Consider the following 13,713-nt stretch of genomic DNA (forward strand, 5'->3'; position numbering starts at 1 on the left):
CAATGAAGGAGCTGATGAAAGAGACAATCAATATGATACACCATTCAGTTAAACGGGAACATTGCTCAGGTAAAATTCAGAATATAAAGTCATCAGGCTTCATAAAATTGATCTTTATCCCAATAAAACTTGGCTAAAGAGTCATTCTTCATTTTTCATAGGGAAATTCTAAGAGCAAAGAAAACACAGCTTAAAAGCACTCATAAAATTAACAATATCACTTTGGTAGTAAATCAAGCCAAAGAGACTTCAGAAGTCACACCTACAAGTCAACTGCAAAGCTCAACTTAAGGGTTGCCATTTGTTTCTTTATTTGTTTTTAAGGGAAATCAGCCTGTGGGCCATAAGCCTGGCCTATGATAAGATTTGAAATAGCAGATTCTTCAAAGGCATTCTTTAGAAAAAAAGAGATATGAAGCTGTCAGCAATGTATTTAACCTGTTAGGAAGACAGAACTTAACGAGCACTGAAAGTCTTATCCACTCTGTGATTTTCTGAAGCCTTGCCATCTGTGAGACTGCAATGCCTTACTCTCAAAGGAAGAGCTGACTGAGACCCAGGGATGTTCCTGAAAACCCATCAAAGCTGTTACAAGGGCTCACCAACTCTTACTACACTGAACATTAAATCCATGAATATGTCCTTATCATTTCTGCTGACACTTACTGGCCAACCATAGCCTTTTTCTTTCTTTTTTTTTTCCCCCTATTCCTCATCATCCTGGTATCTAACAAGCTACTTGTAGCAGCAAAGTATCCAGTTTTTCTTCCAGATCTGAGCAAACAGCAATACTGGACCTACGGATAACAAGGCTGCCATACCATCTGTGTTAGCTACTTTGTGACTAAACACTGACAGAAGCTACTTTAGGCCGGAGGGGTTTATTTTGAGATCACTGTTTCAAGGAACAAAGTCCACCATGGTGAAGGCAGCCTGGTGTGCTAGCTTGATCCATGGCAGAACTTACAGTCTGCTCACATGGCAGCCGACCAGAAAGCAGAAAGCTGAGGCCAGAGCCACAGTGAAGCCATAACCCTTAAGTGGCTCACATCCATCATGATCATGACATCCTCAAAGTGTCACAACTTCCCAAAGTAGCACTACTGCATGTAGACGCCAAGTGTTTAAACACATGATATAAATCAAACTCAAGAACATACGGCAAAAATAATTCACCATGATCAAGATGGCTTTACTCCACAGATGAGGATGGTTCAGTGAGTAAGTTGATAAATGTTATAAATTAAACTCAAGAACAGAAATCACGTGGTCACCTCAATAGATGCAGAAAAGGCTTTTGATAAAACGTAACACACTTTCATATTAAAAGTCCTGAAGAAACTTGAAATAGGAGAACTATATCTCAGCATCCTAAAGACTAGATGTAGCAAGCCTATACCTAATATTTCCACTAAAATCAGGATCTACTAGTATCAATGAAGTACTGAAGTCTTAACTAGAACAAGAAGACAGGGAAAGAAATAAAAGGGGCACAAACAGGAAAGTAAGATGTCAAAGTATCTCTGTTTGCTGGTGTGATTCAATATATGAGACCAGAAAGATTCCACCAGAAAAATTCTTAGAACTGACAGCACTTTCAACAAAGTGGCAGAATAAAATATAAACATACAAAAATCAGTAATCTTCCTATATACCACTGACAATCAGACTGAGAAAAAAGTTTTCAAAAGACTCAATAAATAAACCCATCGTAGAATAAACTTAGGAAAGGGTACAAAAACAAAATAAAAACCTCTATAATGAAAACCTTACAACACTGAAGAAGAAATTGGAGATAGTACTAGAATATTGAAAGAATTCCCATGCTGGGCAATTGTTAGAACAAATACTGTAATCATGCCAACCTATCAAAAGCAATTTAAAGAGTCGATCAGCATTCTTCACAGAAAAAGAAAAGCAATCTTAAAATTCCTATGAAAGCACAAGTGAGTCTAGCTAGGCAAAGCAATCCACGGGAGGGGGGCTTTTTTTATGCTACTAGACACATCACCATACCTGATTTTTTTTCATGGTATTGAAAACAGCACAGTAAGCCTGAATTCCCAGCACTCACCTGGGAGACAGAAGCAGGCAGATCTCTGTGAGTTCAAGGCCAGCCTGGTCTACAAAGCAAGTCCAGGACAGCCAAGGCTAAACAGAGAAACCCTGTCTTGGATGTACTTGGATGTACGTGCATAGGCCTGGATGTACTGGAACTCACTCTGTAGACCAGACTGGCCTCAAGCTCACAAAGATCCACCTGCCTCTGCCTCCTGATTGCTGGGATTCATGGCATGTGTCACTACCACCCAGCTCTGGTGCACATTTTCTTGACTGCAGGGTGATAGGCCAACTGCATGGATGAGACTGTTGGTGATGGTGGTAGTAAGCCTCTCCATAAAACCTAAGTACTCAAGAAGCAGAGGCATTTAACTTATAATGATTAAAGTTCAGAGGTATGTTGTAATCTTGTCGATTATAAAACTAAGCATCACTATTCTATCATTTGTGAAAAAGAATAGTTATTAGAACATCTTGAGTTAAAACTAGAAGGAAATTCTAAAAATTGGACTAAAGGGTCATCAATAAAGATCATTTTACCCAGTTCCTAATTACACAATTAAATCCTTACTAGGGCATTTTTTGCATACATGTGTTTAAATAACAGATATTAAGGAGGAAAAGAAAAAAACATGACCTGCAATGAACTCTTCTGCTTATGAAGTGCCATCCTCAGCACCTTGCTAAAGCCACCCAATTCAATCTTCATGTCAGAACTGTCAGGTAGGCATAATCACCTTCATTTTATAAGAAACCCAGCACCATAAAATTTAATTTACCTCCATCACAAATTAGCAGAGTTGACACTCAAGCCTACACAGCCTAACTCCAAACTCGCTATTCTATCAAGTCAACTCTTGCTATTAGTAACATCTCTGGAGGTCAAAAATACAAGAATTCAAGCCATAGCACAGTAACTCCATTTAAAGATTCTAGTCCAGGCTTGCATATATCAGTGCTACCCATATTTCAGGAGCCAAGCAAGTCGCATAGCTCAGCCTCACCTTGTAGGGCAAGTACACTGTACATACCAGAAGCTACCAGAAGTCTCATGAGTATGGAGACCTAATTCCTCCTGCCAGACTTTCTAACTATCTCCTATGAAGAGACAAGTGTGTGTTCTGTAGAGGGAAAAAAAGGTGAGGTGGCGTAACTGGAGGTTACTAAAGGCATTAGTGCTGCCCACTCAATATGGAAGCAGTATATTTCCTTATGCTATTAATATTTCAGTAATTGGGTGTTTTGACTGATGAATGAAAAGTGAAGTAAACTGATATATTCTTTCTAAATAAGTCAGTGCAGAACTTAACACCCTTTAATCCAAGGAATGTGTCAAATGATGGCTACAGTCTCAATTCTAGAATAAAGACAATACAGAATACAGTTCCCAGTCAACCAAAACAACTAGGATGGATGAGAAAATATGTGCCCTTGGTTGCTGTTGTGCAGCATTACTGTAACTGACACACAGATCAGCCCAGGTCACTTCCTTGGGAATACAAACAAGAGAAAGAACTAGGTGATGAACAGCAGACAGCACCGTCAAGACTAGACCGAAGACTCTCAAGGAAACAGAAGCTTTGAGAGAAGGAAAGATGAAGACTTGGGAATGAAGATCATACATAAAAAAGAAACGGAGATATTAAGAAAAGTTATAATCTTGAAATCAAGAAAGATTATAATCTCTGCCTTCTGTCCTACATGTTCTGGCCCAGCTCAGTTAAAACGAATCTTTCCAGTTCCTTCATTTATGTTAAACACATTAAGTGGGCCTTAGTAGGAAAAATAAATAAATAAGACAAAAATGAGAGCTGCTGTGTAAGTCAACAATTTATAAGAAGTATAAGGTGAATGAGTCCATTTGCAGAGTAAGCATTCACTTCTAATATAAACATTAAATTTTTATTGGATCAGGCTCTCCTAAGTTAATATTATATATCCTGAAAACACTAAATATACATCCTATGGAAACTCATTAAGTGCTTCCTATGTCATTTAAGAATTCAGGAAAATGGACAGACAAGTACAGCAAAAACAAGAAAAAAACACTTTCTCAAAACTAAGTGTCTGGAAGAAGAAAAAGTGAATCTCAGCTCCATAAATTTTGATTTACGAAGTCAGAGGAGCTGATTCTGTTATTAATCTCTACAATCTTCCCAGGAAAGCCTAACAGGCAGAAAGTGCCCATGAAGTACTAGGCTCGGAACAAGTTCTCATTTAAGTGACCACGCAAATCATTAGGTTTATCATCATTCACTTTACAATCGCTCACACGGATGCCAACCTGAGGGCTGCACGTGGCCAGGTGATGGCTGTGAATGTGGTCCACCATGTTTTGTAGATAGCATCATTCAGCAGTCTCAAGAGAGTCAGGTAGCCCGGACATACATTTATTCACTCATCCTCAGATGGCAGAAAAAAGCTAATGGGGAATGAGAAGTTGGATGACTATTAGGCAACATGATCTAACTCTGGATAAAAGAAAGACCTAAGTAGGAGTAAGTAGGCGTATGCGGGGGAAGTGGATGACTCAAGACCACACTGAGCTCAGTACCTCTTTAACACATGCCAAGCCGTCTTAACCAAAGCAGGAAGCACTCACTGAAAAGCTGCCTCCCATCAGCACTGCACTAAGATGCTTGAAATAGGAAACCAAAGACCAAAAAGTAAAAAATTAAAACTAAATAAATAAAATAAAAAAGCAGGCAAAATTCTTTCAAAAAGCATATACTGCAACGAAGCATTGAATTGTTTAGTAAACTAAAACAGCAAAGTGGTCACCAAGGTAACAAGCTACCAAATTAGTCTCAAGCTAGTTTATGACACAGAAAAGAATTAACAACTAAGAAATCACAAGTCATCCCAATTGCAATCTTACAAGCCAACAAATATTTAATATAAAACTTTTACAGTAATTCCTTGAGAATTTCTTATTTTCATACAATGAATTTTGATTGTAGATATGTCCCAAGATCTTCCACCCACTCCTTCCCCCTCCCAATTTTGTGGCTCTTTTTTTTTTAAACCCATCAAGTATAAATTGGACTAATTCATATACTTCAGAGCGTATATGAAAGAAAACTTATTCTCCCTCTCCCTGAAGCTGTCAACAGAGTCTCAGCTAAGGATGAGAACTTGTGAGACCATCCACCCTCTGAAATGGCACACACACCGGCACACACAATGTTTTAACCTGTGCAGACAACTACAGCTGCCAAGAGTTCATACATATAACAGTTCCATCACGTGTAGAAGACGCCATTTTGCTCTGCTATTCCCCAACTTCTGGTTCTTTCTTTTCCCCCTCTTCCATGATAATCCGTGAGTGCTAGTTGGGGCTTGGAGGGCAACACTGATAGCGAGTATGTGGCTAAGCACTCCACAGACCCTTATTCCCTGCATTTTGACCAGTTATAAGTTTTTGTGTTAACTGGCATCCACTGCACAAGGAAACTTGTCTGATGGGGACTGAGACATGCATTAATCTATCAAATCAATAAACTTTTAAGTTTCTGACCTTTTTAGTATTAAATTACAAAATATGAGTACTTCACATTTGCTTAGTCTTGTTTTGTAGTTAATTCATCTGATATAATGCACCAAAGGAATTTATATTTAGTTCATTTTTTTTCAAAGACTCTACAGATTTCCACCTTCAAGTAGGAGGCTCTCTATAATGACAAGTATGTGACAGGCAAAGGTAAATGACACAAAAATAAAAGGCCTTTGTCATCAATCTTGCTCTGTCTGCAGTAAATCTAGGTTCAGAGAGACTGGTTCCGAATTTTACTATTCAAGCACTAAATGAATCTGTCCCCTGCACACCAGAAGCTCCACCACAGCAGTGATCCTCATTTTAATTAACCTAATGGTCTATTCACCAATCATACTTAGAGGTCTACTTCATTTCCCTAAATTAACATTTTCTTTCCATTAAAGTTACAGATGATGAAAAGGCATTGCCTCCACGCGTAGTTTACAGCATGTGCAATCTATAGTGCCCTTTGTTTAGTGATTACAGGCACTTAGAATTAGCAGCAGCCCAGTGATTTATTTACTCACACAAAGAGAGCTGTTAATAAAGTGAATAAAAATGCAGTATTTCAAAAGTAAAAATGTCTATTCATTAGCTCAATGAAGCAATTTTGAGAGAGGTGTTGACTGATCTCATTTAAAAGGTATGTGGTTCTCCTTGAGGGAAATGGGCTTGTATTTACATAATTGTACAATCTGACCTGACATTTTGTCATCTCATTCTCCTTGCAGTAAGATTTAGTTTCTCAAGTTTAGTGCCAGACATAAAAAGAGCAATAAAGTTATTTTAATGGTTCAAGAGAACTGTTTAAAACCATTTCCGAGCAAATGTTTACCAATTTAATGAGAAATTATTTGATCATAATTCTTAACATAAATTCAGCACCTTGAGCTAAATACTCATCTCTAGGATAGACATTTACATATGTATCAGTCCATTATTATTTATTATCCAAAATTCCAACTTAAATAACTTATCTCCCAAAATGGTGTTAGATCCAAGTACAGTATTTTGAACTCCCTCTGCCCGCTCATTATACCGTCTCCCTCAAAATTCTCTTCTCTCTCTTCGTTTTGTTCTTTAAAGCCTTTTTGTTTTGAAGAGTCTCACACTGCAACTTAGGATATCCTGGAACTCTCTCTGCCTGATGAAAAAGCGTAAGACCAGACATCTGAGACATCTCGAGTCCAAAAGAACTCAAGGCTAACCATACTAGTGCACGTCCATAATCCCACCTACTTGGGAGACAAAGTAGAGGTAAGATTGTTGAGTCTAAGGTCATCCTGGGTAACACGGCAAGGCTGTGCCTTGTAAAGAAATGGATTCTGTGTTTTGAGTCAGAGTTTCTCGAGGTAGCCCTAGCTCTCCGGGAACTTCCTCTGTAGAAAAGGCTGTCCCTGAGATCCGCCTCTGCCTCTCGAGTGCTAGGATTAAAGGCATGCAGCACCACAATCACTAAACAGGTCTTTTGGGGGCTCACGAAGACAGAAGCAGCAATTTTAATCACAGAGTCTGCATGGGTCCTCTGCATACATGTTGTAGTTGTTTAGCTTGGTGTTTTTGTGGGACTCCTTACAGTGAGAGCGAGGGTGTCTCTGACTCTTTTGCCTGCTCTTTGGACCCTTTTCCTTCTACAGGGTTACCTCATCCAGCCTTGATATGAGGGTTTGTGCCTCGTCTTACTGTTTCTCATTATGTTATGTTCAGCTGATATTCCTGGGAGTCCTGCTCTTTTCTGAGGGGAAATAGAGACCTGGGTAAGGTGGGGGAGGGGAACAGGGAGGGGATGTATTTTTTAAAAAGAAAGAAAAAGAACATAAAGAAATCGATGGATTCTATCCTCAAGGGTCAGGATCCTTCGATTTCATAAGACATTTAAGGCTGCAAACTGTTCTTGACCAAGACCTTGATGCTAAGACTGAGTATCAAGAAAACATTTGGTATGTCTGAGCATGATGGAGCAGCTGTAGTAAAGGAGCCGCTGGAGCAGCACTGGTGGCACATATGTAAGTCACACTGTTCCTAGAGCTGGAGAGCCACTTTCTGCTCTAGAAAGCAAGAGCTGTATAGGCTAGACAAGCACGGCCTCTCTGGGAAAGGAGTCTGGCCTCTGTGTTTCTCTTCTGAGACAGCAGTAACCAGGACCAACTCCAGGAAGAGGGAGCTCCTCGCGAGTATCAGGCTCCTACATACTAAGACACATACCTAGGTGAATTTTATTTTAATACACTATATACATGTGATGGTACATGCCTGTAATTCCAGCAGTTTGTAGGCAAAGACAGGAAGATTATAAAGTCAAGGCCAACATGGGCAATAGAGCAAGGCCTGCTATGGTGACTGGGGAAGGGAGGGAGGAACCTGGGGAGGGAGGGAGTGGGAAGTGAAGCAGGAGGATGAGAGATTATGGTCACCCTCAACTACACAAGAAGTTCAGGAACAGCCTGGGCTACAAGAGAGGTCTGGTCACTAGAAGTAATTATTTCTCAAGAAAATGTAATGGGCTGTGAGTAGTCTGTGGAGTATGAAATAACTGCAGTCTGCCTTCCCTCTCATCTTCCCTTTGTTCTCAGCATGGATGAGTCGGCAACATAATGGCTGGCATAGCTACAAACATACAGCAGTTGGGGATCTGTGCAGAGCCATAGCAACAGGCGGAGTAGTGGGCAGCTTCAGGGCCAGTGAGCACCAGAGAAAGCAGCATGACTGGGAGGTCCTTCACAGTCAATTCCCTTTCATTAAGCAAATGGGAAAATATACTGAGGATAATGTGTGATCCTTTTCTCACACGGAGAATGTGCAAAAGTTGTAATGCCAGAGAAGCCATTATAAGCAGCTCTAAGTTCCTGGAATAGAACATAGGTTATCACCCCAAACTCATGATTCTACTGCATATGTGTACACACATAAACACACACACACACACACACACACACACACACACACACACACACACACACACACACAAATTCATTTTACTCTTCTTTTCTCCTCTGCTTAAAAAACACCATGACCAAGGCAACATGCAAAAGAAAGCATTTAATTTGGAGCTTCGGTTGTCAAGGGTTACAGTCCATGACAATCACAGCGAGGCTCCTGACAGCAGGCAAGCGGACATGGCGCTGTGGCTGAGAGCTTACATCTTATCCACACGCAGAAGGCAGAGAGACAAAGACAGAGTCAGAGAGACAGAGGAGGGAGTTCCTCGATGACAGCCCTCCTCCAACAAGACCACACCTCTTAATTCTTCCCAAACATTGGGGATCAAGTATGTGAGCTGATGGCGGCCACTCTCATTCAAACCACCACAGGAGTTCTACTGGAATTTTGCTTTAGAAGAAAATAGAAAGGCCTTACTTCCATTTTTTTCCAGGAATTTGGATAAGGAAAAGATTAACATAAAGTGAACTTCACAAAGCAAATACACAAAGCTGCTGTGATACAAATTAATTTGCTGACTGAATATAGTTGTGGCAAAACCTTGGTAGATGGCATGTGATTCAAATGCTGCCAGGCAAAGCTCAGAAGTACGCTTCAATGTCGAGAAATTTCATGGAGACTGGATTAGTAAGAACATGGGAGACCCTGGAACCCAGAGAGACTGAGCTCCAAAACACAAGCACACACGTGCATTTGCTTCAAAGGAAATCAAGGAGCAATCACACTTGAAGAAGTAAAGGGAATGTGATCCTAAAGCAAGTAACTTCTTCTTAAATGGTTTTCTTGTGTCTAATATCTATTAAAAATGTTGCACAAAAGATGCATGGAGGCTGAAAACCAACCTTTTGTCAGTTAGTAACAACGTTAAGAAACATCAAATCTCTTTTAGTAGCCAATGGTATCACTTTACTTAAGTGTGGACTGGAACCTGGGAGAGAACTGATTAAAAATTCTTTATAAGAACCAATCCCAACACTGTGGAAAAATACAAAGGAAAAGGACTATCTAAATGAAAATCAAAAAGAAATGCTATAAGGGTGTTTGTAATGGCTAATAAATAAATCATCTTTCAATCGCTTTAATCTTATAAAACCCTACTCTGAAAATAAAGTTTGGGGCCTACCAATAAACACATTTTTTACACTTCTGTGAACCTACCACTGCATATACACTCTTCAAATGTGTTCTAAGAAGAAAACTTGAGCAAAAACAAGGAGCAAAGAGCAGAATGACCAAGGACAAAGAACAAAGAAATAATGACAAGGACATCACAAGATAACCTTTAACCCTAAGCAGGTAAATTTATAAAAGCTACTCATTAGGTGTCTATTTCCAAGAAACACCATAATAACAAGAAATACCTGAAAATAATTAAAAGGCAATCCACAAAATAATTTTTTCTTAAGGGTACATATATGCACAAGACATACCTTACGGGACCTATGCAACTTGAGTACACTGAGGAATCTACAGAAGGAAGAAAGACCTAGTTTACCTTCTCATTTAAGTTCTCCTCAAGAACAAGAAAAGATCTACTTATCAAAACCAAAGCAGTGAAACCTTCACAGGAAAGGCAGCAAAGAGAGATGTATTTCATTACATTCACATTACATGTGCTCTGCCCATCAACACTGAACCCTGACTCAGAGCTCAAGGGCCCTAAGGGCTGTGTGAGCAGTATCTAATCTAAGACAAGTCAACCTGCATTTCACTCATGAACACTCCCCAGTGGTCAGTACTGCCAGTGGGAATCCACTCCTTATTGCTTATAAGATTCTGACTCTAAAAAAGCGGAAAAATCACATTTTCTTAAGACAAATGATCAAAACATTTAAATAGGAATTTTTCTCTCGCATGATTGATGATATCTGTAATTCACACAAGGTGACAACTGAAAAATCACATTATGTTCTAGAAGAAACTTAAGGTCCTTATAAGGATTTATAGCACAATGTGGTTTGTTTACTCCTCACTCATTTAAATGCCCTTCAACCAAAACGCTGCTGCTCTGATGGCCTTTAAAAATTACAACCTAGTCAATAGAGCTGCTGGCAAACACAGCAAGTTCTTGAACTTAAAGCATCAAGGGAAAAAACAAAACCCATGAGGAAGGCAGCAAGGAGAAAAGAGGGGACCAGACAAAAGGCAGAGGTAAGGGTAACTGTATTAATGAAAAGAAGATGGTTGAATTTTCCCAAAATCTGATTTTCTAAATAGTCAGTAGGATAATCTATCAGAAGTTTAAAAGATTTTAAGTTTGAAATGAGTAAGCATACTCAAAAAAAAAAAAAAAATGTTACATAGTTTATTGACAAACTAAAAGAATACATATCTTTAAAATGTCCAAACCACCTGAACATGTGTCCAAATAGAGCCCGGCTGTGCCCTGCTGCCACCAGCTACTGAATACAATGCTTCCTCCATTTTAGCTAGTATCTGGCTGTGTTCTGCCCTGGCAGAAGACAGCTTTCATTCAGCAATAAAGAAGAAAGAGTCTTTGAAGTGAAGGCTGGAGGCCAAGTCCAGTCACGTCAGTCACACCCACTCCTTTGCTACTAGAAAGACCTGAGCAAGCTCACAGAGCACTTCAGGCCTGCAGCCGGGTTCTCAGGAGCAGACACCACACTGTCGGAGAACACTTCTTATGGTGTAGTCTTTGGTAGATTGTTTCTTCTTGCCTTTCAAAGTCCTTTGGATTCATCAAGTTGTTTTTGTTGTCTGTCTTTTATTTTGATGCTGAGACTCAAACCCAGAGCCTGGCATGTGCTGTCAACAAAAAATCTAAACCCCCCCACTGCATCAGGCTGCTTCCGACATGGTTTATCTATGTAAAAAGGTTTTAGAAGGGGTTGGTTCACAGGGAATAGATAATCCAGGCAAAAGACAAGTGCGCCAGGGAGATGTAAATAACAGGGATAGGAGGGGGAGAGATCCAGGCCCAAGGCACAGAAAATGCTTTCTAAAAACCAAAGAAGAAAACATCCCTAACCTAAAGAAGGAGTTGCCTATCAAGGTACAAAAAGGATATAGAACTCCAAGTAGACAAGGCCAGAAAAGAAATTCCTCATAACACATAATAATCAAAACACTAAATGAAAAGAACAAACATAGGATATTAAGAGCTCCAAGGACAAATGACCAAAACACATACATATAAAGAAAGGTCCATTAGAATAACACTTGACTTCTCAATGAAGACTTTAAAAGCCAGAAGGGACTAGACACACCAAATACTCTAAGAGACTGCAAATGCCAGCTCAGACCAATATTAAGCAAAACTATGGACCAAAATCCAGAGGTGGGGGGAATCCAAAATAAAACCAAACTTTAGCTACTTTTATCTATCAACCACCCCTACAGAAAGTCCTAGAAGAAAAACTTTAGTCTGAAGAGGTTAACTGCACAGCAAGAGGACACAAGGAATAAGTAACCCCTAAATAGTAAATCAAAAGAAGGGGGGAAACACACACTATACAACAAAATAATAGTAACCAATAAACACTGCTTATTGATAACTCTCAATATTAATGGTCTCAATTTTCCAATTTAAAAAGCACAGCAAAACAAAAAACACAGACTGCAGTAGATAGTAGGATCCATTATTCTGCTGCATCCCAAGAAACACACCTCACCATGAAGAACAGACAGTTTCTAGGGGTAAAAGGATAGAAAACTACATTCAAAGGAAATGGACTCAAGAAGCAAGCAGGTGTCACCATATTATATCTGACAAAATAAACTTCAAACCAAATTACCAAAACTAACTAAAAGAGATGGAGAAGGTCACTACATACTCAAAGAAAAAATCCACCAAGAAGATATTGGGAATCTAAACATTTATGCACCAAATGGGAGGGCAGCCAAGTTTGTAAAAGAAACCCTACAGCTAACAGCACATACTGATCCTCACACAGATAGTGGGTGACTTCAATAGCTACTTTTGACTTGAATATACACCACGATTGGCAGTACTCTTACCAGTAGACAAGTTATCTAGACAAAATCTAAGCAGTTAAATATCATAAATTAAATGGCTCTAATGGACATTTATAGAACATTTTACCCAAACACACACAAACACACACACACACACACACACACACACACACACACACACACACAAACATACCTTCTCAGCAGTTCATGGAACTTTCTTCAGTCTCAGCAGATATATGAAAACTGAAATAACTTCCTGTATCCTATTTAACTGCCATGAACTAAAAGCTAGAAGTCAACAACTGAAAGAATAGAAACTCATGGAAACTGAACAACTCACTACTGAATTTAAAAAAATTAATCATGAGAAAACAAGAAAGAAGGCAAAAACTTTTTAGAATTGAAAAAAATGTAAACACAGCATACCCAACCCTATGGGACAGAGCGAAGGCAGTTCTAAGAGGCAAGCTCATGGCTAAGTGTCAAGTAAACAATGTGCAGAGAGAGACAGACTTTGGAGCTCTCAGTCCTAATGGGATGTCTGCATCAAGCTCCTCCCCTCAAGAATCAGGGCTCTATGGGAAAGAGGGGGTGACATGAGTACAAGAGACAGAGGGGATGTATGAACTTACAGAGACTGGCAGCATGCAAGTCTATATGGATTCAAGCCAGGTGGAACACCAGAGCTGGAAGGGTAAGTGGACATGAATTCTCATCCAGAACCAAGAAGTTATATGCACTATACCCACTAACAAAGGCAACATCATTTTCTTCCAAGGGAGTCTCACTGGGTTTAATAACCACTCTTCAGGACATGGCCAGTGTTCAGGAGTAATTGGCCATCACAGAACAAACTAATTGGTATATTTGTAATTTTTGTCTCATTTTGATTCACTTGAGCATTTTTGTCTTATTTGTCTTTTTTTTTTCTTTATTTTTATTTCTGTTTGTGTGTGTGTGTGCGCGCGTGTGTGTGTGTGTGTGTGTGTGTGTGTGTGTGTGTGTGTGTGGTTTACTTTCTGTTGTTTTGTTTTGTCTTCATTTTAAAGAGGGAGAGAAGAATACAAATTTCTGTGGGTAGGGAGGCGGGGTGTATCTGGGAGGACTTGAAGGAAGGGAAAAACATAATAAAAATATATTGTCTAAGAAAAAACTTAATTAAAAAAAATGAAAAGCTTCTCCAACTTGGTTTCACATACCCAATCTTACTAAAACTAGTGTAAAGGTATTTGAAGAAACTA

General features: G+C 39.3%; 1 protein-coding gene across 1 annotated transcript in view; it reads right to left on the minus strand.

Moving 5' to 3' along the window:
- Prim2 (DNA primase subunit 2) overlaps positions 1-13,713 on the minus strand; it is a 225,859-nt gene that overhangs the window by 127,106 nt on the left and 85,040 nt on the right. The gene's annotated exons all lie outside the window — the stretch shown is intronic.

This window comes from Acomys russatus, chromosome 11 (genome assembly GCF_903995435.1).
Source record: "Acomys russatus chromosome 11, mAcoRus1.1, whole genome shotgun sequence".
NCBI classification, from domain to species: domain Eukaryota; kingdom Metazoa; phylum Chordata; class Mammalia; order Rodentia; family Muridae; genus Acomys; species Acomys russatus.